The following is a 5,486-nucleotide window of genomic DNA, read 5'->3' on the forward strand; positions in this document are numbered from 1 at the left end:
CTTTATTTTTTTGCTTCTTTTACCAATACACTATTTTTAGAGCAATTTTAGGTTTACAGAAAAATTAAGCAAATAGTTCACAGGCTTCCCACAGCCTTGCTGCTCCACGTACAGGGTCCCCTGTTACAAACATCTTGCATTAACGTGGTACACTTCTTACAATTGATGAATCAATATTAATAGATTATTGTTAGCTAAAATCTATAGTTTACATGAAGACTGACTCTATGTGTTATCCAGTTCAAATGCATCACATTTTGTGTCTCAGTCTGCTTGGGGTGCCATGCATAGACTCTGTGGCTTAAACAATAGAATTGAATTATCTCCCAGTCTGGAGCCTGGAAGTCTGAGATCAGGATTCTAGCACCGTCCGTTCCTAGTAAGGTTCTCTTCCAGGTTGCAGTTAGATGTGTCCTCACATGGTGGAGAGAAAGAAAGAGCTCTCAGAGTTCTCTGGTATCTCTTCTGCTAAGGGCACTAATCCTATCAAATCAAAGCCCTACCTTTATGGCCTCGTTTAACCTTAATTATTTCCTTATAAACCCTATCTCCAAATAGTCATATTGGGCATTAAGACTTTAACCTATGAATTTTGGGGCAGACACAGACTTTCAGTCCATAACATCAAGTACCCATTATTACAGAATCACACAGAATAGTTTCATCACCATAAAAGTCCTCTGTGCTCTGCCTATGCACCCCTCCCCCTCTACTAACCCTTGGCAACCACTGATATTACTGCCTCCATAATTTTTCTTTTCCAGAATGTCATATAGTTGGAATCATACAATATGTAGCCTTCTCAGACTTGCTTCTTTCCTTCAGAAATATACATTCAAGTTTCCTCCATGTCTTTTGGTGGCTTGATAGCTCATTTCTTTTTAGCGTGGAATAATGTTGCGTTGCCTGAATGTTATCTTGCAGGTGACCAAAGTCCTAGAAAGATGAACTTGCTATAGAGAGGAGTGATATGGTCGGGTTCATGATCACGTAAGAAGTAGGACTGTCGGGATGCCTGGGTGGCTCAGTCAGTTAAGCATCTGCCTTCGGCACAGGTCATGATCCCAGCGTCCCGGGATCCAGTCCCACCCTGGGCGCCCTGCTCAGCGGGGAGTCTGTTTCTCCCTCTACCCTCTACAGCTCCCCCTACTTGTGTGCACCCTCACTCGCTCTCTGTCAAATAAATAAACAAAATCGTAAAAAAATAAATAAATAAGGACTGTCAAAACTGAAGTAACGGGGGGCCATTCAAGCCTTAAGGATGGTGAGGGGGAAGTATATTTTTTAAATAATTATGAGATAAAATAGATAATACTTAAGTCGGTTGAATGTAAAGGTAAAGAAGAATGAACATTGGAACCTGTATTCAAGATTTTAAGTTAGAACAATTGATGGATTGTATTGCAACTAACAAAGAAAAGAAATACTCTTGAGTTGAACTGAAATAATAATCTTAATTTTCTAAATATTGAACATACGATGCCTTTAGAAATTTGTCAAGAGCTGTTTCAGTCAAGGCCCCAACACAAAATTTATGGTGTACTCAAAAAAAAAAAAAAGCTTGAAGAGACTTAAACTATTCAAAAAGTTGTGAGTAATGTTAGAGGACACTAGTAAGAAATGATGGGGCATTCCAAGTCTAGAAATCAGAGGTAAGGCTCTACCACTGCCAGACTTGAAGGGATAAAGGAAAAGAGGCATTTCTAAGCCAGTGAGACCTTTAGCTATGACCATAGACAAGAGTAGCGGCCATCAGTACAGGAACACAATCACTAACAACCTTCTGACTGAGAGGAAGTGTACCAAGAGGTGAATACACCCATCTTTCTTCTGCTTCCCCACAATCTCTCCTGCCACTAGCTTTCATTGTTCAAACACAAACAGACATCAGAGGACAAGTGAGACTGTCCACGTAGCCACAAAGGTAGGCCTTCTGGGTCCCATAAGAGGGTAAGGAAGGGGCAGATGGCTCTGGAGATGCAGAGATCCGGAGAATTCCTCCAAAGAGAATATTCTAGAAGATTCTAGATCACAGGGATATCTAATCTAGAGATTACATTTAAGGATTTATCACCATGTAGGTAGCAATCGAAACAATAAAACAGAAATGAGACCTATTACACAGATTAGACTACTTATTTCATAAATAATTAATTCCATAAAGTTATAAATTATAATTATTTATAGTATATAATAAAATCATTATAATTTATCATTATAATTTATATTATGTAAATTATGCATGTAAATTATAAAGTTATTTGCCTAAAGTCTATCAAGTAGTAAGCACTCTGATCTTTTGGATCCTAGTCCACTTTCTCTCTCTCCTTTTTTACCCTAGTTACTTGTCTCTGGCAATGATAATAGGCATTGATCATCAAACTTAGTGATGCAATATTTTGTATTATACATTAGAATTTTTTTCTCCTCTATCCCAATCCTCAGGGTTCAGATGGAGCTGAGCCTCTGTCCTAGCTTCAGAGTGGAGCACAAGTCCCAGACTTGGCTAATTAGAATATTTCATTTCTCTGGACATGATGACTGATTCAGGGATTGCCATATGTCCCAAATTATCCCAATCAGAATAAATAGCTGGAAATGTTGGCAAAGAGGTTTTCTCCTGAGATCGCAAGGGTTTTAAGACATGAGCCAAGTGTTACTGATGGCCTTTTCTGCCACCACTGGGAAAAGTCTAAGATTAGAACCAATACGCATATCAAAAAAAGAAGAAGAAAGTGGAAGAAAGTTTCTACAGTCTGCAATCCGCAAGCCAGTTTAACCTCTGGACTTCGCAGTTATGAAAAGAAAAAAATGTTAATGTCAGTGTGCGTTTGTTTCTGTCACTTGCGACTGAAAGAATGCAGGCTAATATATTTATGTTGACTTTCATAAATATATAGAATTGGCTTCAAAAGTTAATTTGAACTGAACCATTGAAGATCTTCTGTCAATCCAAAACTATGTAAATTGCTATTTTTTAAAGAGCTTGGCATTAATGAGGGAGTACTGCAATTATGATCCTCAAGGAGAAATCCACATGGAAGTCTGAACCTAAATGAGCTCTTCCTGAACTTTTGGGCCCTTTAGTCTGGCCAATTTCATAATAAAAAAGAAAACAAAGGAAAATAAAAGTATCGTTATAGGAAACATACACTTTATAATTTGGATAACTCTCTCCATTTTATTTTCACGCTTTTATTTTGGCAAGTCATGACTAGGAACCTCAAAGCCTAAATAACATAAAGCAAAAAATGGGGTAATAAAAATTCTGTATCATTCAATATTCTCATAAAATATTTAAAAATTCAAACAAACTAAAGGCTCTCAGTTTTCCATTTGCTTTTATGTTTATCAAAATGCAAATGGGGCCGAGTCGTTGATACATCATATTGTATGATTTATTAATTTATATGTAGAAATAATTCACGATATTCGAAATTGAAATATAATGCCCGATATAACCGTTTCTCATGACAGCAAAATTACTCTAGGTTACAGAAATGTCTTTTCAATTTGTAGTGCAATGTTATTTCAACATTATAAAAATAGAATTTAATCGAATTTGGGTAGAATTATTTCCAACATGTGTATGAGATGATTTCAAGATTTGGGGGAAAGGGGATAAAACAAATATTTCTTCAAAGATGTTTTCCTTCCAGCTCTAATAGTGACAACATTAAGTCTGCCCTCTGCAAATTGTGTCATCTGGTCCTTACCAGAAGTGGCCCCTTACTATGTGGCTGCCACTGGTCCAAGGCAGGGGTGGCCTCCTCCCTTTCACACCAATTTTCTGGTTTGAGTGCACGTGCTCTGAGGCGTATAAACTGCTTTACTTCCCTTATTAAGACATTGACATAAGTGTCCCTGGAGTAGTGAAGAAAGACTTCAAAATTGAAATGAACCACCCTTGGGGTTTAATGTTCTTGTCATGTAGGGTTTCTTCTTTTCTTTCTTGTGTTCTTTTCTCCTTTCTTTTGATTTTGATAAAGACTATAACAGCAGGGAATATACAGACCCTGAAATCGCTAGAAAATGAAATGTTTCCGCAGCACTGAGATGCATTTAGTGCTAAGACAGAAATTTAGGTCCTTCTATTGTTCTTTTGTAAGGAGGAGTTTTTTTAAAAAAAACACAGATGAAATAGAAATAATTTCAGAGTGATGGGAGAGCCCCATGCTTCAGGACACGCTGCTCTCTTATCATTTTCAGGGTGTTTGGTGATAAAAGAAAGTGAAGAAAAAGGGAAAATTGCCTAATCAGAGTTCCAACAGCCGAGTGGCTCAACCAGAGAAAATGAAGGTCAGTCTTGTACTCATTAAAGCGACTTTTCAAAAGGAGAGATTTCGCAATCAGCAACGTGGAGCGCCTATTGCTAAACTCATTGTTGATTGTTCTTGCAACTTCTTGTCTTATGTACTCTTCTCTATTTTCTTCTGTGGCATAGCCTCATAATATGTACATACATATACATACATATATGTACATGCCCGTAGTCGTGTCTTTCTTTTTACTTCAATGTCTAAATTTAGATTGCTGATATTTCATTGTTCTGGAAAATCACATTCAAAAGAAATCTAGAGGTTTTTTAATACAAAAAAACCCGCGATGAACAGTTCAATGCACATATATTTTTAATCCAAAAAATAAGAAAGAATAAACTATACTTTTTTTACATGTGTTCTTTTGTTGTTAAAAAGTTCTTTACTTGATATTTTTCAGATGATGGCAGTATTATGTGACTGTTGTAAACAGGTGCAATAATATAATATAATATAAATATGTAGAAATGTGTACATTCCCACCTCCCACCATCTCACCCCGCTGAGTTAACCAAGGCAATGCCTGTGGGTAAACCCTTTTATGCTGTTAAATGCACTGATCCTATATGGACATATATATGGAGATTCGGTGGTGATTTTAATGAAGAATAATCCTTACATTTTTGTAAATTGCTCTTTTCATTTGGAAGATAGAAATCAATGTAAGATTTAAGTTATAAATTTTTAAACTTTTTTAATATAAAATTGCAAACATATACAAAAGCAGACAGATTAGTACAGGGAACACCCATGAACCCATCACACACCTTGAACAGTAATCAGCTGGTGAATAATATATTTTAACCTCAATCTCCCCAGTCAATTATACTGAAGCAAATTTAGACATCATAGGACTTCATCCATAAGTGTTTAAGACATATCTCCAAATGATGATTTTTTAAACATGAACATAATATTTCTAAACAATCTTTAAAAAATGCAGTTTCCAAATTTCCAATTTTCTCAAAATACATTTTTCTTGTTTATTGGTTTCTTTGTTTGAATTAGGATCCAAATAAGACCTGAATATTGCAATAGATCAATATGTCCCGTATGTCTTCCTTAATCTATAGGTTTCCCTTCTCTCTCCCTTCCTCTCTATCTCAGTGGTTTACGGGGGGGTGGATGGGAGGGAGGCAGGGTGTTAGTCTTACAGAGTTTCTCACA

Source organism: Ursus arctos, unplaced genomic scaffold (assembly GCF_023065955.2).
Source record: "Ursus arctos isolate Adak ecotype North America unplaced genomic scaffold, UrsArc2.0 scaffold_6, whole genome shotgun sequence".
In the NCBI taxonomy this organism is placed as follows: domain Eukaryota; kingdom Metazoa; phylum Chordata; class Mammalia; order Carnivora; family Ursidae; genus Ursus; species Ursus arctos.